The sequence below is a fragment of the Corvus moneduloides genome, chromosome 1 (assembly GCF_009650955.1).
Source record: "Corvus moneduloides isolate bCorMon1 chromosome 1, bCorMon1.pri, whole genome shotgun sequence".
Classification (NCBI taxonomy): Eukaryota; Metazoa; Chordata; class Aves; order Passeriformes; family Corvidae; genus Corvus; species Corvus moneduloides.
The window spans coordinates 109935745-109960975 of NC_045476.1; the positions used below are offsets into that span (position 1 = coordinate 109935745).

At 42.3% G+C, this 25231-nt stretch overlaps 1 long non-coding RNA gene across 2 annotated transcripts in view; it reads right to left on the bottom strand.

The window, feature by feature from the left end:
• Positions 1 to 19135, bottom strand: part of LOC116449898 — a 41350-nt gene extending 22215 nt beyond the window's left edge. For both annotated transcript variants that reach the window (XR_004242577.1, XR_004242576.1), the window contains exon 1: positions 18642 to 19135. This is a non-coding gene — a long non-coding RNA (uncharacterized LOC116449898). The remainder of the gene's footprint in view (positions 1 to 18641) is intronic.
• Positions 19136 to 25231: the final 6096 nt, after the last annotated feature.

Consider the following 25231-nt stretch of genomic DNA (forward strand, 5'->3'; position numbering starts at 1 on the left):
GCCAGACTATAATGATACTTCTAATACAAACATCCCCAGTTTGTGTGGACCTTCACACCAAAACCCTGTGTCAGCTACCGCAAGGTGAGACTCTGCATTATTCATTTTGCATGAGAATTTTCCTTCTAACTTAAACTAACATCTCAGTTTCATACAGTAATAATGCTCTTCAAGCAGGCAACAACCCATAAAAGGATTTTTTTCAGTATACTGGTTTGTTAGTGTTTTGTGCACATCATAACTAGCAATTAATTTGTGCATGTACATGTTTATGTCCTGGAATTCACAGATTGTGATGTTCTTCTACAGAGATTTTAGAAAACAAAAGACAGAAAGCATACATGAAGTTAACCAAATGCTAGGAATTATTCTGGTTTTGAACATGTTTGAGCAAGATAGAATGAGGCATTTGACCTGCTTTTGATCATTCACTTTCACAAAATATTTCAGCCAGGCATCTGAGCTGCATGCGCTGTCAATTTTTTTGAGCAATGACAAATCAAAACATGTGCAGAGCTGAAGCACAATCAGTTATTTGGAGGTTAGCAAAATGTCCTGAACTGGAATTCCTTCAACAGATCTGGATTTAAGCCTTCGGTACATGTGTTTGCTTTGGGTGTATTTGGAGTTCATTAATGAGTAAAATTGCTGGAAGATCTGAAAGTCTGCTCGGCACCTGCTATTTTTATTTTTTTTGGAATCCAATAATGACATCGGGATCTGTACATCTAGTCATGTTAATTGAACAGAATCACTGGAAAAACAAAGATAATAGTAAAAAAATAAATAAATAAACCCCTGATTGTTCCTGAATATGAGCCGTGCAGATACATGATTTGCCTTTTCTTTGGTGGAGTTGTGGTGTTTCAGTTCTGAATCAACAGCATGGTACCTTGCAGCAAAACAAATGCTATTTTCTGTTTTGAGATCTCTTATAACTGGGGGGTGTGGTCTAAATCCAGATTTTTAAAGGCAAATGCTTATTTTCAGTGCCCCCTTACCTGACTGAGCAGCTCATTTATCCTCCAAAAGTCCTGGTGTCCCAGACCAGTTCCCACACTCTGGCAGGTTTCCAGAGCTTTACACTGTACTCTCTAAGCCATGCCTCCTCCTCAAAAATCTCAGCTATAAATTGAGGCAAGAAGGCAGCACTTAAGGAAAATGAACAGCATAGGATGGAAAATCTGATATTCTTACAATTAAAGGCCTATATGCTGCATCCCAGAAAGGGAAAAGGTGCTTTTAAAAAATGCTATTGGAACCTCTGTCAAAAAAATTAATAATCCTTGTGAGTGACTGACAATGAGCTACAAAGCAGAGTCCTTTTTTCACCCCTTGATTTATTCCTTAAAACACTTTCTGCCCAACACACATGAAACGGAACAAATAAAGTTTATATTCTTCTTGCAAATATCCATAAGACTAGGCATTGGTACCTGCCTAAAGGTTTATTATAAATGTATAGATTTCTATTTCCCAGTTAGTGCTTTCACAGTTAGATTTCACATGGGCAGCACAAATGAGAGTAACCAGAAAATTTCTACATCCAGAGCACACAATGTGGCTTCTGCTTTACATCCGGCACAGACCATCCACAGAGACCCAGAGATCCACAGAGAAGGTTAGCTCAGGGAGTACCATTGTGCTTTTACAACCTTTCTGCCATGAAAGATGGGGAATTTCTCCCTTAATGAAGAAGAGTTGTTTGATTTATAGCCTGTGAAAATATATTCATGTTAAAGAAGATGTATTTGCAGCTCCAGACAGAAAGGAACTGTTTGGAACAAGGGGTCAGCTTGTTTCAAGAGAGACACATGAAGATCTCACACATCAGAGCCACCCCTATGTCTTGAAGACGTGTCTCTTAAGTGGCTGACAGACTCCCTAGAGTGGTCCCATATTCAACTGGCCAGGAGATCTCACCCTTTCTTCTCATCTAGGGATTTAGCATCAGGAGGTGGACCTTCATTACGTATAACTGAAGGATTGCTGTTCTCTAGGTAGCTCAGGATGCTTACTAGAAACAAGAAGATGCATTATGCTTTCAGCAGCTGCATCTTTGCCTCCCCTGTCAACGTGGCTGTTTGGGAGTCTGTCACTTGGGTGCTCCATGTCCCAGCTGGGCTCCTTGCTGGGAATGGGCAGAGCCTGCTGCAGAGCCCAATTTTCTGGCATGAGGAAGAGAGCATCTGAAGGGAACCTAGCAAGTGACCCTTGTGAATGAATGAAATTAAGAGGGAGGCAGGCAGCTACCAGCACCCAGAGGCAGATCCTTAGGACTTGGATATTCCACACTGATAGGGGAAAGGCTCTTGGCAATGAGAACCTCCCTACCATAAGAAACCAAAAAGTAAGCCAAACCCATCACATAAATACCACCTCTGTGTGCATGAATCTTGGCTAACCCTCTGTGATCTGCTGCAGTAACCCTGCATGAGTTGTTTACCCTTTCTGTGCCCCAGTTCACCCTTCTGCTAAACCAGGGCAAAATTCCTGGCTTACCAATTGCCACAGGAAAGCAGGATCCTAGGAAAATATCAAGATAGACTTAACTAGGCTTATAAATTATTTTGATATTCCCAGATGAAAGTTCCCTGCAAGTATAAAGTTTTATTATTATTTCAGCTGCTCCCTTCCATAGTGTAATTGCCAAAAAAAAGACTTTAGAAAAGCCTCAGATTAAGCATAATACTTTTCTTGTTAAGGACTAGCAAAACATTATGCTTGTAACATATGGGGCACAAGTGCTTGATTTCTGTTTAGGGCACCAGCTTTTAAGAACCAAAGAAAGTTTCACTCCGTGTCTTACTCAAACCTGACGTAACTTTCTCTTGGAAAATATGTGTTGGGGACAGTCCGGCTGTGCTTCTTTGCAACTTACACAATTTCAAATATAATTTATATAGGGACTAACCCAAGGTCAATTATTATTACCATCTTGAAGAAGTGATTGTAAACTGGGAACAGCTTTTGCTTTAATCATTTCGTCTTCTCTACAAAGCAAAATAGAAATAGTTTGTAGTGAAAAATGTGTCTTCCAGTATAAGCATTCAATGTCAAAAGAAATTGTAAGTTTAAAAATGATAACTTTCAGCTGTTGCTCAGTAAGCAGTCAGTGTTTCTTCTCTTCTGGAAAGCTGATACTCCCTCTTCAGGGGAATTTAAATGGACAAAATAAAAGTGGGAGAGTACAAGGGACTTAATGAGACTGCAGCCTGTGTCATGATTCTCTCTGTAGGAGATGTTTAACATTCTGTTCACTACCCACAACTGCCACATGTGGGTTATGCCTGAAGTGGCCATAGTTAATCTCTGCTGGAACACACTATGGGGAAGTTTGGTGAAAAGCCTTGATTATATGTGTACAGAATGGACTTCTTCCAACACCATAGCTCAAATGCAATGTAAACCAAGAAGGGTCAACCAATCTTTAACAGAAGCAGGAAGAGAAAGTTCAGGCCAAGTTTTGCCATTCTGCCTGGAGAATATCCATGAGCCACAGTTAGAAAGAAAAGATTTCTGCAAGAATTTACTAGTACTTTTCAAAACCACATCAAATAGAAAATCCAGAACTACAGAAAAACCAGGGTCAATCCTCAAATTCAATATGCCCATAACTGCATGGATTAAAGAAACTAAGTCTATAGATAGTGTAGCAAATTTTCCTACGCATATCCTCAACACATAATGTGCAAGCACCTGAAAGGAACCAAGAAAGGGAAAGTTGCCATGCCATTTTCTGTTTTGGTCAGGAGAATGGAATTTCCAACACAAAGGCCTTCCTCTGCTTTGAAATGGAGGACATGTTTAGTGCAATGACCCTTCAGTACCTCCTCTGCTTGGCAACGCTATTGCTTTCCCACAGTTTGATAAAGCCATTTAAGGGCCTAATTCTAATCCGAGTCACACTCAATTCACACTTTTCCCTCCCTCAGCCCACAAGGCTGGAAAGAAGATATGCAGTGTACCCAGCTGGGACTGAGAACACCTCGTCATTTGGATACCAGGACCCATGCAGGGATTAGTCAGTATCTGGACTCTAGACTGAAAACTATGCAAAATTCCTCCAGTCCCTGCTGCTGCCACCACAGCTTGGGTCACAATGACACCTATTTGAAAGTCTTGCTGCAAGAAGCTGCTCCAGTTAGGCAGCTTTGTTTGTGATGCAACAGCTCATCAGCAAGCAGACTGCTCAAAAATACCATGCACACATTTTGCATACTGGAAACACCCACTGTCTGAAGCTTCTAAATGGGTCAAAAGCTCAGAAACTGACTTCTGAAAACTAGCTGTCTTCTACACAGGAAGTTTCTCAGCTGTGACTGCAGATGTCATAATTTAGGAATCACACTCCCCAGTTCATCCCCATGGAGACTCTCCCAAATCAGACATTGTTCCCTTGCTCCCTTTTCCCTTCCTCCTTCCTGCTGCAGCAGGATGGAGTTGGGAATTGGAGGCACAAAAGGTAAAGATCACATTTTAAATGACAGCCATCATATTTTATTTCAAATACAAGCAGCTATGTTAAGAAGAGAACAGTCTGGACAACTTTCCACCCTAAATGTTTTGGGGTTTTTTCATAGTCTGGATCAGCCCAAAGGCATTATCTGAGCTCAATGGTTTTGAGTCACATTATTGAAGGCATTAAGCAAGGTAACCAATTTCCAGTCAAGAAGTTAACATATGTCTCACTAATATCCCAATTTGTACATAAATTTCACTGCACTGAGTGTCCAGATTAAAAAAAAAAACCAAAATGGGACTCGGACCCCACTGTTCCAGAGTGCTTTAAGTTAACCACAGACAAACACAGCAGGCTGCAGACTTCTTTGGGAAAGGTCAGGAAGTATGGCATTTTTGTAAAAGGCAGTGCTGAAAGAAAGAGCAGCAGTAGGATGAGAGAAATGGATGGTATCCTGTCACTAATGCCTGAACAAAGTAGATTGATACACTGGCATGCTGAGGAGATCTGATGCTTACAGCATGCCTGCCTAGAAGAAGCCATGAAATGTAGGGAGAGGAAATTTTAGATGAAGCAGAGAAATGGGAGGATTCAAAGCAAAGTGGTAAGAAAGATAATTTTGACTGTGCTCCAAGTAGTAACTGGGTGTCCCACTAATGTTAGTCATATGTTATCCAGAAGAGGAATTAAGAACTATTTACTCAAGAATAAATGGATTGTGGCAGTCATCCTGAGGACCATGATCCTACTGCCTGAAGGCCAGGGCACAGTGCTGAGCAGGTGTACAGCTGCAGTCCATAAGTTTGTTTCAGTGAGCTTCAGCTCAGTAATCAGAGAATCAGAGGATGTCTGCACACCTCTGTGTATTGTGACTGTTGATATTTTACTCCTCCTGTGCCTTTCCCAATAAGGGGCAGAACCAGTCATCTGCTCTTCCTCACAAGTAGCACAAGCCTGAAAGACAAATCTGAAAAGCAGAGAAATTGGTGCTTCATCAGCACTTCTAGCAGCTTCCTAATCCCAAACTTGCTTCTTGTCCCTGTTCCAAGTGCTGACATTTTCCAGCATTGCCTCTGTACTGAGCTGTCATCTGTTGAGCTCCTAAATTGCTGCAACCAGGCAGCCGCTTGACCAAACTACAGAAAATATGAACAATGGCAATGGTCCTGTGAACTGCTGTGGAGCTGAGCTGATGCAAGGTTGGCTCTTGTGGCAGTTATAGCCAGTTTTGCTTTGGCTGCAAATCTATGGCAGCAACATTAACAAGAGAAAGTCTGATGGTAAAGTTCTCAAGGACCCAAATTATTTTACAGCTACCTTTTCTTAGAGCTTAGGTCTTGTCATAGGTTAGCAAGCATAGTCCCGGAAGGGACGTCCTTGCTAAGGGGTGCTTACAGTTTCCTCTGGGAACTGATAGAACCTATCAGCTGGCCAGTTTGAATATGGACAAGTCTCTAAGCCACTTAAAGTTGTGACCACCTCTGTGATCCACATTTAAGAATAGGCAAACTCCCCCCACAAGCTCTCTCTCGTTTCCGGCGCTGGGACAGGTGGCTGCGGGCCCTGTGTGGGGGCCAGTGGGCCCGGCCAGGCCCTGCTTGGGCCAGGCCGGGCCGGGCCACGGCCATCCTGGGTCGATGGACCTGTTCCATCCGTGGAACACCCCCCACTGCCTTGCCGTGGGCAGCCGGAGCGGCTCGGCTCTCCCCCCTCTCCACTTCGATAAGAAAAATTCAACATTCCAGCTGCAAAGCTGCAAGGCCGAGGTGAGATTAACCCTTTTAGTGCTCTGAAGAGCTGAAAACCTGAGGGAAGAGAGAGAGGAGATGCTTAAAGCTGAAATTCTGTTGTGAAGTTATGATATATCAGAGTATCCTGTTGTAATTTCATGAAGATATGGGGGGTGGAGTGTTCAGCTTGTGAGCAAAAGCACCTGCGCTGAGATAGGCAGATGCTGACGCAGCTGTAATTTCATGAGAAGTTTGGACAGGGAGAGATGAACCAGATGAGGACTTTTGCTCCAAATGGGAAAGGAGAAAACCTCAGTCCCTAGAGATGAACCAGATGAGGACTTTTGCTCCAAATGGGAAAGGAGAAAACCTCAGTTCCTAGAGATGCTTCCAGAGATAGTCCTAACGATGAAGATGATGAAGACCCTTTGCTCCCAGGGAAGGAGAAGGGCCTCTGTTTTTGTTTCTGAACGGCTCAACCTTAAAATTGTACCCCAAAAATCTTCAAGAGTGGACCCTCGAAAGCAGTTGCGGGAAAAGCTGCAAGTCGGGGGAAAGGACTCACACGCAGGCAGAGAGACTCCTCTTCCTAAATGGACTGAACAATATTTGGAAGTGGGCGGCTGTCTCGTTGTGATAATGTTTTCATAGCATGAGCAAGAAGAGACTTCTCTTTCTAAATGGACTGAACAAGGTTATTATGGAAGTGGTAAACAGACTGAACATCTTAAGGGTTGTCTTTGAACATTGTCAGTGGGAGAAGGGAGGAAGGTGGGGGGAGGAGGAGAGTTCTGAAGGTGGTATAATTTTTTTTTTTTTTTTTCCTTCTTTTAGGTCTGCTAATAAACTTCTTTATATTCTTTCAAGTTTGGTGCCTGCTTTGCATTTCTCCTAATTCTTATCTCACAGCAGATAAACAGTAATGAGTATTTTGGACCAAACCACTACACTAAATTGGTGTTTCTGCCCGGTTTCAAACCGAACCCGCGACAGGTCTCCACATTGATTTTGGTGGCACAAGCTTGTGAATATCTGCATTACTTTGAAATAGGCCATTTCTTGCTTTCAAAATTGGGGTGTGCTGAGGAACATTGCTGCCATGTCAGCATCCATTCAACAAATTAAACTTTGTGCCAGAAAATGATACACTTACCCAAGAAAAACATGAGAGGAAACAGGAGCAGTATAAAATTGGTCAACCTTATGTGAGTTTTAAAATCTTCATTTCTGCAGATGGTATTTTGGACTGAGCTGCCTCTCCCAGTTTTGTGGAATCATATTCTCAGAGACAAACTGATCTGTTTACACTCATGTGACTCAGCTGGAAGCAGATAATAAACTAAACTAAAACCAAAAAGGTATGAAATATTCAAATGGCACTAAGTGGGCTCTGGCTTGAAGGATCTTAGCACAGCTGTGGCAAAAGTGTACTTTTGTCATGGGTTAGCAAAGCATAGTCCTGGAAGTGATGTTCTTGCAAAGGGGTGCTTACAGCTTCCTCTGTGACCTGATAGAACCTATCAGCTGGCCAGTTTGAATATGGACAATTCTTTAAGCCACTTGAAGTTGTGACCGCCTCTGTGATTCACACTTAAGAATAGGAAACTCCGAGGCAGAGCCTCTCTGTCTCGTTTCCAGTGCTGGGACAGGTGGCTGCGGGCCCCATGCGGGGGCCAGCGGGCCTGGCCCAGGCCCTGCTCGGGCCAGGCCGGGCCAGGCCACGGCCATCCTGGAGCTGATGGACCCTGTTCCACCTGCAGAACCCCTCCCCCCCCAGCCCTGCTGTGGGCAGCCGGAGCAGCCCGGCTCCCCCTGCAGCCAAGATTCAGCTGAAGCTGCACCGCTGTCTGGCAAAGATCATGTGACCAACAGCGATAAGCGACATTCCAGCTGCAAGGCCCGGGTGAGATTAACCCTTTTAGTGCTGTGATGAGCTGAAAACCTGAGGGAAAAGAAAGAGGAGATGCTTAAAGCTGAAATTCTGTTGTGAAGCTATGATGTATCAGAGTACCCGCTGTAATTTCATGAAAGCATGGGGGGTGGAGTGTTCAACTTGTACTTGTGAGCAAAAGCACCTGTGCTGAGATAGGCAGATGCTGAAGCAGCTGTAATTTCATGAGAAGTTTGAACAGGGAGAGATGGAAGCGATGAGGACTTTTGCTCCAAATGGGAAAGGAGAAAACCTCAGTTCCTAGAGATGCTCCCAGAGATAGTCCTAGAGATGAAGATGAGGAATACCCTTTGCTCCCAGGGAAGGAGGAGGGCCTCTGTTCTTAGAGATGAAATGCTCCCAGAGATGGGTAAAGAGAACTTCTGTTTCTGAACGGCTCAACCTTAAAATTGTACCCCAAAAAACTTCAAGAGTGGACCCTCGAAAGCAGTTGTGGGAAAAGCTGCAAGTCGGGGAAGAGACTCACATGTGAGCAGAGAGACTCCTTTTCCTAAATGGACTGAACAAAGTTATTATGGAAGTGGTAAACAGACTGAACATCTCAAGGGTTGTCTTTTTACATTGTCACTGGGAGAAGGGAGAAAGGTGGGGGGAGGAGAAGAGTTCTGAAGGTGTGGTATGATTTTTTCCTCTTTTAGGTCTGTTAATAAACTTCTTTATATTCTTTCAAGTTTAGTGCCTGCTTTGCATTTCTCCTAATTCTTATCTCACAGAAGGTAAACAGTAATGAGTATTTTGGTTACAAACCACTACAACTTTATATCCCAAGATCCTTTGACATGCCCTTATACTGGGCATATAGGTTTGGAAATCCTTTACTTAGATGATGTCACAACCGAGTACATTACCAGCAGCAGCAGCCACCCAGCCCTTCCCAGTCCCTTATCTCTGTCCTGCTGTGGAGTCCACTCTAACATCCTATTCCTGGACACACCACTCAGCTCTTTTTCAACATCCCAAGCCAAAAGAGCACTGGAGAGCAATGGTTGCTCATCTACATGTGGGTCATGGCCAGCTTTTGCACAAGGTGAGGCCCCCACACATCCACCCCAATTCTTAACCTGGGGCAGCAAAGATTTTGGGGGCTGCCCCTTGGCAGGATGTGGTTCCCCATGCACCAATTTTTGTGCACGTAGACCTCAGCATGAAGCCAATATAGAATTCTTAAAATAAGGCCTAAACTTGAAGAAAAAAAAATAAATTAAGTTCTGGCATGTAATTCTTCATAACTTTCTAGTGAAGCCAGTAAAAAGCCAAATCTTCCAGTGTTTAAATCCTAGTATAGAAACTACTATACTACTGATAGTCAGCATTAAGTTACAGCGCATTTAAAAGCCTCAGAGGCATGATCTAGGCATATACTGCAACAGAGCTTATCTAGCAAGTTCCAGCCTTGATAAGCTAATAATATGCTGAAAAAGCTAGTCATGTCCTGCCAAGAGCATGCTTTTAATTGGCTCCTCTAAGACACAGAACCACAGTAGAAAAATACTTTAAAAGGAAACAAGCTATCACCACCATATGAAGATGTGCCATCCCAAGAGATAACCACCTTGAGTGTGAGCCTTCTTAAAAGGCCAGATGGAGCAGGATAGAACACATAAACCGAATCTCTCTCCTAGAGTTTACGCCCATAAATCTGCAGATGAAATACTGGGAAAAGGAAATGAGCTAGACCTCACTATTTAAACTCATGATTAGGAGTTTAAATGGTCAAGTTATATACCTATTTTTATAGATGTCTATCTTTATATGCATGAACTGTTCTTTCTTCAGCTAAATTTTCCCACATGTGAAGTCTTTTGGATCAACAGTTACTGCAATAACCATGTTTTCTTTGAAATACCCTGAGCAAACTTCATATGGGGGCTTTTCTCTGTAGATATTGCATTTCTAAGGGTATCAAGTTTTTTATAGATTTTGTCATTTAAAAAAATGGTGACAACTACTCAAAACACAAGTTACCAACAAAAATTTTATATTAAGCTTGCTGAAACTCGTGTGGTTGAATTGCTGATGAAAACAGCAAAAATATATCACTGTATCTTTTACTTTGAGGAACCTTAAATGGGGATGAGGAGGGGCAGAAGAAATCCCACCTTGTATGGACTACCAGATCACTGCCTGCTACTGTGATGCTGCTTATTTTCATGGGATACTTGTAACTCCCAGTGACAGGCTTGGCTTGTGTGCACAGCATCCACAAAGCTTCCAGTCCTGGGATTATGTGCGTATTTATATATGTCCCTACTAACCAAAGTTCTAAGGAAAAGATGTCCCAAGAAGAAGTTCTGTCAGGAGAACCCTTAAGCACAGGAAAGCAGGATAATTTAAGGTGCCTTTAATAGAAGATGGGCCTGATCTTACAAAGTCAATCAGGATCTGTATGGACAACTCTGTGGCCAGCACATGGGATAAACCAGGTTTATCTGCACCTTGTGCTGGCACCCCAAGCTAGATCTAGGCTGAGGAAGAATGTGCAAGCTCCACACAGAGACTTTGGACTGGAAGTAATAGTACCTTGCAAACATAGGTAGGGGCCACTAGCTCAGGAACAGGGATGTTTTATGCTTTTTTTGGCAAGGACTTTTAAAGGCTTCTGATCAATTCACTTGTCCAGTTCCCCAGTGGCCTCCTAAACATCAGTGTAGCCCAACCAAGGTGGAGAGGAAGGGGATGAGGGGGGTGTGTGGATGTAAATAGTGCTCTGTGGATGGGAAGAGAGCAGGAAGTTCTTAAAATGTTATTTTCATCAAAAGATAGATGTACAAGGACACAGTACCTGGCACGGATTTACACAATCTACAACAAGCGCTCACCTCCTCTGATATTGGTAATTTATTCCTATTCCTCCTACCTACCGTTCTTCCCACCTCTACAGCACATACGGTATTGCTATAAGTATCCTGACTTAGAGTGGGAGTCCACAGTATCATTTTTGATGTCTGGAAACCACTTTCTGTCCTTTCATCCTCAAAGCAATTGTTCTCACCCCATTCTTAACATGATGTTCCTGCTTCTAATGTTCAGATGAAGATTATCTTGGATTGTAGCAGTGCAGGTGGCTGTAGCTACTCTTTTTCCTGAGGAGAACTTAAGACAACCACCTGTGGTGGTTAGCGACCCAAGTTTAGCATGTAATTTTGCAGTCATGCTGAGAACCCATGACTCCCTTGTTTTGCTTTTTGCATGTTTTCCCCTGATTGGTTAATACTTTGTCTCCCTGTGTTACGTATGAAGTTATGTATATTCATTTTCCTTCTTTAATATGTATTAGTTCTAGAAAGTTCCTTGTTCCTCGACACCCCATTGGATCCTTCCCTGAGTCCCTCCTATGTGTTGTTCCCATTGGTTCCCTTCCTGTCAATCCCACCTGCTTGTCTCTATCCCATTGGCTGAGATCCCTTTCCCCACCTACTCTGTACTCAGTATAAGATCCCTGAACCCTCCCACCAATTGGCCTCTTCGTCCCTGTCTTTTCATGGGAATAAACCTGGGTGGAACACATGCGGAGAGTCCCCTCTCTTTACTTCTTTCCCTTCGCCTGCGTGCCTGCCTGACTGCGACAGAAGGATACAGCCCCTTTTGGGTGAGGAGCTCTGCCCCGTTTTCACTGTGTGCTGGGCACTGAGTGCCACCTTCCAGAGGGGTTTCAGCGTTGACCACCAGGCTTCTTTGTGTCAGCACATGAGGGGTAGAACCCCCTTCTGCCAGCTCCCAGTGGCTGAAAACCCCTCCATTGGATCACGCAAAAAGCTTGTCATTTTATTGGCTTCTCCCCTTTCAGGTCTCTCCATTGCTGTATTGGGAAAACAAAAACTTCAAACTGTATCTCACTTCAAGGTCTTTGAAGGGGTTTAAGATGTTTTTGTACACAGCTAGAAAATAGTAATACAAATTGGTATTAGTGACCCTTTACTGAATGGTACAAGAGACTGTCTGGAAAGTTGGCTGTTACAAGTCCTCAGTGTCACTTCCCCCTCACCCTACCAACAGTGTTTGCTAGGCACAGATATTTGTTACAGTGTGGATACTGCAACACATATCAAACAATGAGGCCCGTGGAAAAGAAATATATATGGACCGATTCTTGATAGATGTTTTAGAGATGTTTTATTTCTCCAGCCACATGGCTGGAGCTCTGCCGAGGAACTGAGGCAATCACGGGACCCGAGGGTCCTTGCCCGCACAGGGGAACACAAAACAACCAATGGGAATGAGGCTGACCAGGGGCAGGGAAACCCCGTGCCTCCCCCCCAGGGCCCCTCTCCCAGGACCACATGGCAGGGGAAGGGCCCCAACAGATATTCAGAAGTATTTTTTGATCTACATTAATATTTTACTAACTGCTCACAATGCTACTCCATGGCCCAAGAATTTGAAATACAGCTGTCTGCAGCACTAAAGTAACTTTGGGCATAAAACACTACTATCACCGCATATCCATGTGTGAATGGTGCTAAAGTTTTGCAGTGATGGACCTTCCAAATCACTGTCTTGAGAACAATCGTTGCTTCCTCTGGTGAGCTGTTGATGCACTGACTGTAAATAAAAGTATTTGCTGTCAAATACCAGCGCTTCAATAGCTAAATAAACATTTTTCTGTGGCTTAAACTGTTTCATGATGGTCCACTGCAGATGGTACAAACTCCTCCAGGCTACAGTCACTGCAGATGGGAACCTCTGCAGAAAGAGGTAGAAGGTTACCTGATCCCAGCCTTGTATTGTAGGCACAGTACAGAAGTCTAGATTAATCTCCCACTGCAGACAAAGCTGTGAAAGCCCCAGCATATCTGCTGTGGCTCCTCCCATGCTTATTCTGTGCACAGCGTCTTTGCAGACTGGCTACCTGGGCTTGACATGCTTTTTGTGTTTGTCCTTCTGTTTCCTGGAGCATATACTTAACTCTTATCTCCCTTGGATGCTTCAGGGACAACTCCTGGAACACTTCCCCAAGTTGGTGCGTCATTGCTAATATCAGGCATTTTCTTTTCGTAGGTGTGGAGACAGCCACAGAGGATCCATAAGTCTGTGTCTGACTCCACTATTGTCTCTTTTGCACATGTAGCTTGTGCTGCCAAAAAACGATGGCAAGAGAACAATCTCACTCCAATACCAGTAAAAACACAGATAATTTCACAGTGACTGCCAGCCCTGATTGACCAGAAGTCCTAGTTCTGTCAGAAACAGTTTTAGACAAGAGAAATCCTCAATGCCTACATGGGAAGACTGCTACATTAAGTAATTAAATTGACCCATTTGCACCTATCCATTTCAGGAAAGCCCAGCTAATTAAGTGTTTCCCTCAGGGGGCAGTTTCCAAGAACTAAGTTTTGATAGGTACTAAATATGAGCTTTGGCCAGCTAAGGCAGAGGGGTGGCTTCCACCAGCTATACACACCTTGAAAAGCATTTGCAGTCTCAAGAACTCCAAAATTTAGTGCCAGAAACTGCAACATTTATCTCCAGGTATTTTGCCAGCACTCACAGGTAACAAACAAGTGCTTTCTTGGGCAGGAAAGGACGATCAACCCCAGTGCACTCTGCAGTCTTACTAAAATGAAGGGTTTTTTCAACAAGGAAGAGAGCCTTCCTTAGGTAGAAGGTGGCACTACTGTACTGCCTGGCCTTACATATCAAAATGCATCTCAAGCCACGCTGGAGTCAGCATCAACCAAATACCCATCCCTTGCTTGCCCAAGGAAAAGAGGGTTTTTTCCACATAGCAGACAGTGTTGCTATTCATTTTAAGATTATAATAGCACAGATTTACAGAGATACACACAGGCTGAGCAATCTATTTACACACTCCTAAGCACAAAAGTTCACATGTGCAAAGAGCTAAAGAAGAAAACTTTCCAGTTGTGGTGGGAATGTCCAGCTATCCCTTCCAAAAGGCAGCATGAACTACATCCACTCATATGGTCAGGTTGAGACTCACTCATTTTAATCCTGTTCTACAGGACCTCTTACCAGCTTCCACTAACAGTCCTTGCTCTTCACATTTCTTTCTTCTCTACTTTACATACAAGTCTTACAACTAATGAGTAGGTTATCTAGCAATTTATCACTTGCTAGCAATTTATCACTGGGCCACCACCCTCAGCTCATCAGTATATACATAATGAAGCACAAAAAGAGGTAACATACAATATGAATCCCTTTGAAAGGTCAGTCCCCTCAGCATGAAAGGCTTCCTGAATCAAATAACATTCAGGAGGGACAGCTGGAGTCACAGCTGTAGCTGTTGAATGAAAAACAACTTTCAACTCACAGCACTTTGGAAAAATCACAATCCCAGGAAAAGTTTTATACATACACAAGGTTTTTTTCTTTTAGAAGCTTATACTTTTTTTTTTTTTTTTTTTTTTTGGCTGAATCTGAGCTCAGTTGTCATTTTTACATGGCTCCAAAATCAACAGATATTTATGATGACATTTATTTGAGATTTGCAGCACTATTTGCTACCTGTCCTTGTACACAGCCCTTGTGGCACATTTGTTTCTGGTAAGATCGGAAATCTGTAGCTGTATTCAGTATGGAAAATATACTGGAACTACACCTGAAAGAGATTTGTAAGGAATCTTTTATCTGTCTGGAAAAAAAAAAAAAAGATAATTCACTAAGACTTAATCATATCAGTGCTGATTCATAGGTGGTACATAGTGTTTATGAGCCCAGGTGCACGTCACTGCCACAGAAGGCTCACAACAAACCCTCAGAGAGTTTGCAAAGTGAGATGGCAGTTTCTGAACAGGGTTAACAGGGACATGGCCCTCCCAGCAGGCATGACTCTTGTTGCCATGTTGCCCAGCTCCTGGCCTTGCAGGCCAGCCTTTAACCATTCAGTGTGCTTGCTTGTGTCTCTCTGCTGCCAGCATGGCTGTAGGATGATGACCCTGCAAGGGCAGCGGGACAGCCTGCCCCTTACACAAACTTCCAGCACATTGTCCAAAGCAGCCTCTGAAAACAGCAAGGAACTTTCCCGATCCTTACACTGGATATTTGGTGGCTCTATCTAAATTGCCCAGCCCTACAGATTATTTCAGCTAAAACCCATGTCTCACCTTTCCCTGCCCTAGGCTTCTCTCCCTTCCTTTAGACTTGAAAATTAAATGCAACCATAAAAACCATGTAGCTTAGTGTCAATTATAACAGCAAGAAAACCAGGTAATCATGGCAGCTCTCCTTTTCTGAAAGGGAGTAATCAACATGCAATGCCAGGCTAAGAAATGGTTGTCTGGGGAAGATTTCTGTGTCTATCTTGGTGCCCACATTGCCTTGCTTCTGTCCAAGCTAGGGAATTGTAAAAAGCCTTTGAAGTACACTCAGCATGTCATCTGCATATGTTTGCAGCTGGTTTACTGTTAGTGTGCCTAGAGCAGATAAATGATTATGTGTATCTGACCTGTATTTGTTGATATTAGCCTTCTTTCTTGGAAGCTCTCTTTGTACACTGTCCAACCCTTGTCTGGCTTCTTGCAGTCTCACTTTGTGCAAATTCCTAAAAAGTGCCTCACCACCTCTGCAAGTTGCAGAGGACTTCTAGAAATGCTTCTAAGAAAACACTTTTCTTCAGAGAGCTGACGGGACGGCTAGCACAAGATACTTGGTCAGCTGTAATTCTCATCCATCCTAGAGAGTCAGCATCAGCCTCAGGTGAGCAAGGGCTTCTGCACGAAGAGGAGAACAGCCGTGGTGCATCCAGAGACAATTCCTTCGGTACATCTGCCACCAGCATTGCCACAAAACACCCGCTGCAACCACTCAGCTGCCATGCTGCTCCTGCAGGTCACTTTGATTCTCTGCCATATCTCACTGCTCGCCAGGTCCAAACCCACAAAGGCATTTCTGTGCCTAATTTTAACTGAAGTGAAGGGGAGGAAGGTGTCTAAATACTGCTGGCTCTTAGTCATTCAACAAGCCTTACCTCCCCCAGGCAGCCTTGATCAAGGACAGCATGAAATAGCATTCAGGGCAGTAGGTAAGCTACAATGCTGTCAGCTCATAATTTTTAAAAGATCCATAAAAATATTCAGAGTATTCAGCCACCCACACTGGCTTAAATTATGAGTTTCTCCCACACTGTGTAGCCTTTGAATGTGTTTAGGGCTCCCTTTACCTAAGGATAGTGTTGCTTCATATTCTCTAGACAAAAAGCTCTGATGTCTGAGCTTTGCACACACAGCAATGACCATAGTAGGTAAAGGTCTGGCCAGGTTAAATATAGCAGGTAAAAAAGACCTCAGATCTGACTCTACCCTTCCACCAGTTCTATATCAGCAGAATATAGATGTATTCAGTGGCATTTTTCTGGGTTTATGACACTGTAAGACCCTGAAACATTAGTATTCAGAGATTTTATTATTATTTCCATATCTCAATACCAAATAACTTCTAGTATTTTTTAAATTCGACTACAATTAAAGTACAGTTTTGAAATGTTTAGCCTTTTCCTCAGGCAAGCTGGTGAAAGTGGATTCCTCATTTCTGCATTTTGCTGTAGTAACCCATATCCTGCCAGTTTCATAGCTGGGATCAAATACAGTAGCTTTGTCTTGACAAGATACTGGTTATACATTTAAAGAATTACATCCAGTCAAATTTAGAAAAGGAAAATAGAATGGGGCTATTTTTGCTAATCTTGGATTTTACGAAGTCTGTCCCTATGAAATCTGAATTCTGGTACAAATTTGTTTTAGATCTTCAAAGTCAAAATCCCTTTAAAAGGCAGAACTGAAAAAAAAGTATATATTTCACTTTCATTAAGGTGTATAAAACATTCAGCAATATCTGATTGGTTTGGAAAGCTGTGCTGTAATGATTAACACATCCACAGAAGCATCCACAGAAGGCAGGAAGGGTACACTGTTCCAATAGTGCCAAAGTCTGTCACACTACATATTGGAAATCTGGATGAGAAAAAATTTTCCAAGTAATTTAAGTGCTGTGAAAATGAAGTTAGCAGCTTAGATACATTTACAAAAACAAAGGCTGGTGATTACAAAGCTGGAATGAATGTGGACTGTGTTTACATCTGCTTCCTGGAAGGTAAAATGTAATCAGAGGAAGCAAAAAAAATTAGCTTTTAAGATATTCTTTTTTGGTTTTGGGGTCTTGTCAGTAGGAGTTGTTTTCTTATGGCAGGATAATACAGAAGATTTCTGTGCTGTTACTCCATGGTGTGAGTTGATGAGACAGCTGGTGTACCCCATGCCGGAACAACAGCTGGGAATGGTCATGTAATGTTTCTGGACAGTACAACACAAGCCAGTAATCTCTGTCTCTCAGCTATCAGTCACCTTCCTTTTAATTAGTTTCAGATGCAGTGTCTAAATAGGCAGTGAAATGTCAGAAGTCCCACACTCTGAAATAGAGCTTCTCAGACCCCAGGTACAGCTTGATTGGTTTTGTTGCTGCAGACCACTGACCTTTGAAGAGAGGAATTCCCAGTCATGCTCAAGGAGCTTTTTTCAAAGGACACATCTAATAAATGCTAGCCTTAACACAGTGCCATTTAAAACCTTGCAGAAAAAGGCCTTAAACCTACTGCCAAAACCCTCTTTAAACAGGATCAGTCTCACTCAAATAAGATTTACTAAAGTTAGAAAGAAACTACTCATCCAGCACTAGACAGCTGTCCAGACTCTCTGGGAAAGCAGAAATCAAAGGTAGCTGGAAATGGTGATCCATCTGTCCTTTTGGACACCTATCTTAGGGCAGGTGGTACGCCCTGCGTGCCACTGATTTCTGGGAGGTGGGTGACTAGAGCCTCTACTTTCTGAAGGTTAAAGTTAAGTGAGCTAAACCCTGCTTGTAGTTTGTACAGCTTTGCAGACTTTTCACTGCTGTGAAGAACAGAAGAAAATCTGTAAAATGTCAGACTGAAGATCCTTCTACCCTACTTCCCACCACACCAGCAGTGGATGCCTAGTGAACAGGCATATATGAAAAACTCCCTGTAACACTCCCCCAGTTTCCAGACATTTTCAGAACAGGAGCCTCCTGATGAGGTTCTGGTTTCTATATGTAGTTAATACTCCCAGGGGATTACTCTTATATTAAATCTCTTGTCTGTCCTTGAAATCCTAAAACCTTTAGCACCCACACCATCCTTTGTCAAGGAGATCCATGAGTCAGCTGGCTGAGATGTTTGGTTTGCAGCCCTACTGTTTTATTAACTTAATCTGATGTCTCCCACCTCATGTCCTGGAAAAGAGTAAAAAATCAATCTATTCATTCTCTCCATGCCACTCAAGATTGTTTTTGTAAATCTATCACCTCCTCCTCCTTTATCTCCTTTCCAAATACAAAAGTCCTAACTTAGTCATCCTTCATATAGAGCCTTGCTGTACCTTTGATCATCTTTGTTGCCCATCTCTAAACTTTTTCCAGCTGCCTTATAAACTTCGTGTGATGGGGGGATCAGGACCTTCTAAGCTCACTGGAACAGACAAGCTCACACCCAACATCCCAAATTTCTTGCAACACTACTTACTCAGGATCAAAATGCCTGTCAGCGCTGTGATAAGCAAGCACAGTGATAAGCAGGCTGCAGGCAGCTGTTGAAGAGCCTCAGCAGTGTTACTGAAGCTGAAGTAATTGGAGCAGACTCAGCCAGCTCTTCCCATCTCTTCTTCTTCCACTGCAAGTGGCACATATGAGAGGTGGCAAGTCCCAGCTCAGTGTGGCAGAGCCATTGCAGGTGCAGGAACTGCAGTGCAGGACCAACAGGGAGACAAACACCTGGAGTGTGGAGATTCATGAAATACAGAGCAGGCATGGGTGGCTCTTGCTGCCTTCATCATGTTTCTCCCAAATCCCTTTGGTGCCTTAGCCATAACATCAGGACACTGGAGAAGGGGCTGGTTTTCCCAGCTCTTCAGTCAAAAGGCACCTCTCACTTGCCAAGCAGGAGAAGTGAAAATACGAAGAACCATTCCCCCAGGTCCCTGCCTTTACATGTTCATGCAGAGAAGGCAGTCGTGCCCATCAGGTTTCATCTTCTAACACTGGAAGTGAATGTGTCTTGCAAATCATCAACATGAAGAGCTTGTGGGAAGGCCATTCATGAGAAATTTCCCTTTGATTTAATGACGGTCCTGAATGTGGTTAGTCTGATGGGCATTTGCAGGTCCAGGGCCTTCCCAGTAAGCTGCAGTCCCTGCACATGTGATACAAGGTTGGTTTTTATCTTCCTGTCTGCAGGCTAGTAGCTGAAAAAGTGGGAGAGCAGACTGTCCTCAAGTAAAACAGAGGGCAGCTTTAACCCAGACATCCTCAGAAGCTCTGTTCAAAGCCATGTGGGTTGAAGCAACCCAAAAGCTTTAAATAACAGCTTGGAGAGAAGCACTCTGGGAGGTTTGTTTTTGGTGCATTTCACTGATACGCTTACTTTGTGAATAATTTTTTAAGCAGTGAACCCTTGCTTATGGGTCCCTTAAAGCCAAGGCTTAAGGGGCCTTGCAAGGGCTCCTTACTGCTCACCACAAATGTTTTATTACTGCCTCAACCAAAATCTTCTTTTGAAAGAAAGCAAGCTAGTGTTTGTTTGGTTCCAGGTAGACAATTTTGAAAAACACAAAACCACAATAATTCTGGGGAAAAAAAAAGAGGAAGAGGGAAGGAAGCAGAAAGTAGAAACTTGAAAAAAATGGGAAAATGTTATAAGAAAAAATGAACAAACAGAAAAAGAAAAAAGAAAAAAGAAAAGAAAAAAGAGAAGAGAAGAGAAGAGAAGAGAAGAGAAGAGAAGAGAAGAGAAGAGAAGAGAAGAAAAGAAAAGAAAAGAAAAGAAAAGAAAAGAAAAGAAAAGAAAAGAAAAGAAAAGAAAAGAAAAGAAAAGAAAAGAAAAGAAAAGAAAAGAAAAGAAAAGAAAAGAAAAGAAAAGAAAAGAAAAGGAGACAGTGACCCAACAGGTTCAAATACACTGAATATGTACCTTCAGATGCCTGCTTGAAACACATGCTAGAGTTACAAAGGTATGAAACCTTCCTTTGTTGCTTTACAAAGTAAAACATCTCAGATTGAGTAATTTGGATCCTTGATAGCTAAGTGATTATTTATCAAAAGGTGCTAACACTCTATTTGCCCCTCGAGTAATGGTCACACAGTTGGGCTGAAGAAAACAAGACTGATCATCCATTTAAATAAAGCTGAGGAATTCTGGACTGCATTGGCTGAGAATCCATTTTAATTTGTGTTATTGTCTTTTCTTAAGGATAATACAGACCTTTTCAAACAATTAAAAGTAGGTGATATACAGTGTTCAGACTCCAAGGTTAGAAAAACATATTTTAAAAGCACAGCATTATTATTATAATTTTCTATTATAAAATATCAGCCAAGAAAAATATTTCTTGTCTTCATAAAACTGTTAAATTCCCAGTAGGGTGGGATGCAGATTACATTCCTAGTGGTTTGCTGTCTTGTTTGGAGAACCATGTGATTAACAGCTAAAGGGCAGAAATGCTTGCTACTGCAGAATTGCAGTCACCTCAAGAAAATGCATAGCCTAGAGCATTTCATAATTCAGCCACAGCAGAAATGCAAAGGCAAAGAATGGTAGGGAGAAGAGGTAATTTACTTTGGATTATTGCTATTGGTGTGATCTCACTGTTACTTACTAATCTCAATTTGTACCAAAACCTTTGCACAATATTGATAACAGTGCAGTATTAAATATGGCAAGGCAGCTGCACCATAAAGAACCAAAATAATGGGGTTTACATTAACTCCTACTGTGTCACATTTCTGCAATAAAAACAACTTTTTACTGCTCCAAATCCAGGAAGACTTTATTTTTGATCTTTCAGGAAAAGTACAGTGATAAGCAAGTGCCTGTACGAGGAGGGGAAAATAGAGCTGATTCCATAAAGCTTTCACCCTTTTTATCACACACATGTGCTACTTCTTCCCTCAGAGCTTGGTGGGCTGCCAAGAGCCTTGAAATCTCAGAGCCTGGGTCCAGATGGATCAATGGATCCCGAGGAAACTGCTGGGAGAGGAAGCTACGGTGATTATTGCTTAAGAAGGACACAACGATGGGCTTTCTAACAGGTCTTTTTCCTCTTTGACATCTTGGAGGCAATCATGAAGCGAACAGAATGCCAGAGAATCATGAAGTGCATGAAGTCCAGTAACTTGATCTTCTCCAGTAATGTGATTTGGCTCTCTTTTAATGAGGAGGTTTCATACCTTCACCCCACCCTGCAAAGGTATGAATGACAGCCTGTTTCAAGGTCTTAATTTCTAGTAATGCTTATCAAATGTAATACAGCTATAGACTTGATGCCAAGCCCACACATTAGTCTGTGCAAAAAAACCCTATATATCTGACATCTCCAAAATGCTACACAAAGAAACCATCCCATGCTGCAAATTTTTTGGCTCCTATTACACTGGTGGAACTATGATAGTCATAATGAACTGCTAAAATTTCCTTGTAAGCTTTTCCTATATTGAGAAAAATGCATAGTAATCCATAAGACTTTGGTTTAATCAGTATAAATCACAAACAAGTGAGGCATTTTTTTCTGCTCAAGTAACATGAGACTCTAAGGGTTTTTTCCCCTTTCTTATATGCGTTAAGTCAGTATTTAGTAAACCAACTCATAGTATGAGGAATCCAAAGCATCTCCTCTAAGCAACTCAGCATCTTCATCTTTAAAAAGTTTTGGCAAGAAATTGAGGCCTCTTCTGGTTTTGTTAAAGTTTATGGTAAATCTGCTTTTAACTTCAAACTGAAGCAGAAGTTTATCCTTAGTGTAAAATTCACAGAAATTTGGAGAAGACTAAATAATGGAGAAACTGTAAACACTAAGAAAACAAAGAGAATTACTGGTTGCTTTTTTGTCTTTCTTTGTTTAATTACAAGTCCATTAAGAAAGCAAAGTAAAATCTTGCATACCGGGGCCAGAGCAAAGATAGCCAAAAAAAGGACATGATATTTTTATCTTTTGATAGATCGGATGATAAATGCTGACTATCACCATAGTTACAGGTCATTTCTGTATTTGAACACAGAGAGGCAGAGTACACAACCAATCCTGACTCATGCCCTACAAGGCTAGATGTTCAAGATGGATGGAGAAACATAATGAACTCAGTGCCACAATAACTGAAACAACCTTTTTCTTTCTCAGTGTTGGGCCTGTGCAAAACAACTAATTGATGTCTTTTGTTGCCTCATAGAGAGCTTGGCAACTGTACAGCTCCATGCAGTTTGTAAAGTAAGCACCACCATCAACAATTTCACAGGAGGGAAATGGGGGCAAAGACAGCAAGTGTCTGGTCCTAAATCACTCAGCATGTCAGTGTCTAGTGTGCAATCAGGGACATGGTAGCGACCCCCCAAGGCCTGAGCCAGCCTAACACTGCTCTTCCAGGAATCCCCTTTCCACACAAGCCAGCTGGCTGAGAGACCAAAGCAGCAGAGCTGCAAATAATAAACAAATCAGGAGGGATGGGACCAAGTTCCCAATGGCAAATACCTCCAAGATTTCAACTGCTGTCAGCAAAACATATATCCCAACACAGGCATTACTGTCAGCAATAACATAATACCATTGTCTCTGGCTCTCTTCAGTGCAAGGAGTGTATAGAAGAAATCAAATGTTGAGTGGTAATGGTTAACTTTGTCATGCCTGATTCCCCTCACCCACATTGCTTGGTGTTACCTCTCCAACCTTCTCGTGCTGCTCCGTGGATAGTCATAACTCAAGTGGCAGAAAGGGTGGGGAGAGAGGAATAGCTCAGGCCCTGTCATGTTTTTACCCACCATTTGTGAACCACAGGATTGAAATCACTGTTACTTGTTGTGTGCTGCCAAGATGGAATTTAACAGAGTATGGTTGGGAGAGCTGAAAATAAAAGCATAACTTTATCTAACCTCTCTAGCTTACCACTGCATTTTTTTTTCCATCCTGAAAGTATTCAATAAGAAATTTTAACTCTGAGATGAAAAATAATAGCTCGACCCTGCAGTTATCAAGGTCCTTCCTTGGTTTACATGGGATACTGTTCCTTCTGGAGTTTTGCTAGTTGGTTGTTGTTTCTTTCTGAGTAGTAGTCATGGTGCCTGAGCCCTGCTCGAACACTTTCTCTGACTTCTTACCAGGCAGCAATGTTGTCAGTTGTCATGTACCATCCTTATAAAAAATGCATAAATGGTGAGTCCAACAATTGGATTTAAATCCATTATTGTTAAAATTGTGAGTTCAGAGAAGCAGGGATCTGACCTTCTATTTATTAATTTTTTTACTTTATTTGATGCACAAGAACTGACACACGGAGCTTCTATAGATACAAAGTAGGTAAGAAAAATAACTCAGTTCTCCCTCCTTCCATAAAGTGATCTAGTTTGCCTTTCTTTTCTCCTTTAATGGGAAAGCAACCAATACAAATTGGAAAGCAGATCAAAAAATGCTGCCTCTACATGGAAAGACTAACCTGTATTCTCTACCCAAGGGCCAGGGAAAGCTTCACATCCTGGAGGCTGAGATAAATGGAAAATACCATAGGTTTGGCTCCATTTGCAGCCAAGCAGCACCACCTCTCCTGAGCCAGGACATGTCTGGTTTGGGGTCATTCCTCACCACACAGAATAAAGGAGAGAGGTCAGGCTCTCAGAAAAGTTTCATAATCCATGTTCACTTTTGGGGTATAATCGGTGCCTGACATTGTCTCAGGTGGCTTGAGACAATGCTTTTTTAAGTCGGTGGAAAGATTTCTGCTGACCTTAGTGCTCCTTGGGCTGCTACTCCACATAAATCATGCACCAATTTGGCCATGGCTGTGGGAAGTGGGATGCAGTATTTTGCATCATCTTCTGGTTTAGACTACACCCCACACAGAGCATGTTGAAATAGCTAATGTTTGTTGGGGTGGATCACATCAGCTTGTGTTGCTTTGGAAAGAACAAGCAAAAATGTAAACCAGTTCTTCTATTACACAAGTGTGCCGTAGCAGTGTGGAGCCCAGTAAGACATGAAAGAAAGAAATATCATAAAGGGCAGGCATAACTTTGCATCAGTCATCTGCACCTCCCTGTCTTCTTCTCCTTGCTAACTGACAGACTAGGCCAAGTCACCAGAAGGATGGGTTTCCAGCATCCACCTACATGTCATTATACCACAACCACACTCAAACTTACCAGTAATCTGCATGAAAAAAAATGTGACCAGGCACCCAAACAACAATATAATCTTGACCCACCAAGTACCAGACAAACCTGACAGAGCCTTATGCAGGTGGCACCTTTCTCATTGTGTGCATCATATTGTCCATTCCATTCAATCCCCAGTGGTATTTAGGTCTCTTAAAAGCCTGTTTCTCCCTCCATCACTACAGACCAATAACTTCCTTGAGCAAACAGGTCTGTGGCAACAATAGATTGTGCAGGATTGCACACCTACATAAATATTTGTACATTCAAACCCTTCCAACCCCACTGATACGTTCAGAAATTATGTCATCTGAATTAATGTCTTCCCATTAAAGCAGTGGTGACATCAGAACAAATTCAAGTCTCTGCTCTTTTAGAGTATTTATGATACTTTACATCCATATGCAGTGTAACTGAAATGAAGAGTTAGAATCTGTAGGAACAATTAAGTAATTTTCATGGAACTGTTTCCTTCTTTAGGTCCCTGAAAATCATTGTATGTCATTACTGCAGTTGTTCAGCTAAGGCTAATGTTGGTGGAAAGTGTATTCAGAAACACAAGACATAGATTTCAACTAGCTGTCTCCTGAAGAAACAAAAAACCCATCTGTTGCAACATAAGAAAAATGAGGAACAGGCCTGAGGTTTTACAGGAAGAAAAGCAGTCTGGAAGAGAAAGAGGGAGAACAAGTCTTGCCTGCTAGCGATAACAGTTTTAAAGGAGGCACAGTGTTAGATCTTCTGAGGAACCCCTGGCCCCTTTATTTTATTACTAGTTGTGTCTCGAAACAGCCATTTATAGAAGAGATCCACTCTGCTCCTTGTCAATTACTAACATATGTCCCACACTTGGCAAACAAGACAACTCGGGAATGACATTTTGTGAATAATCAACAACATCACCCAAAAGTGGCTGCGTCTTT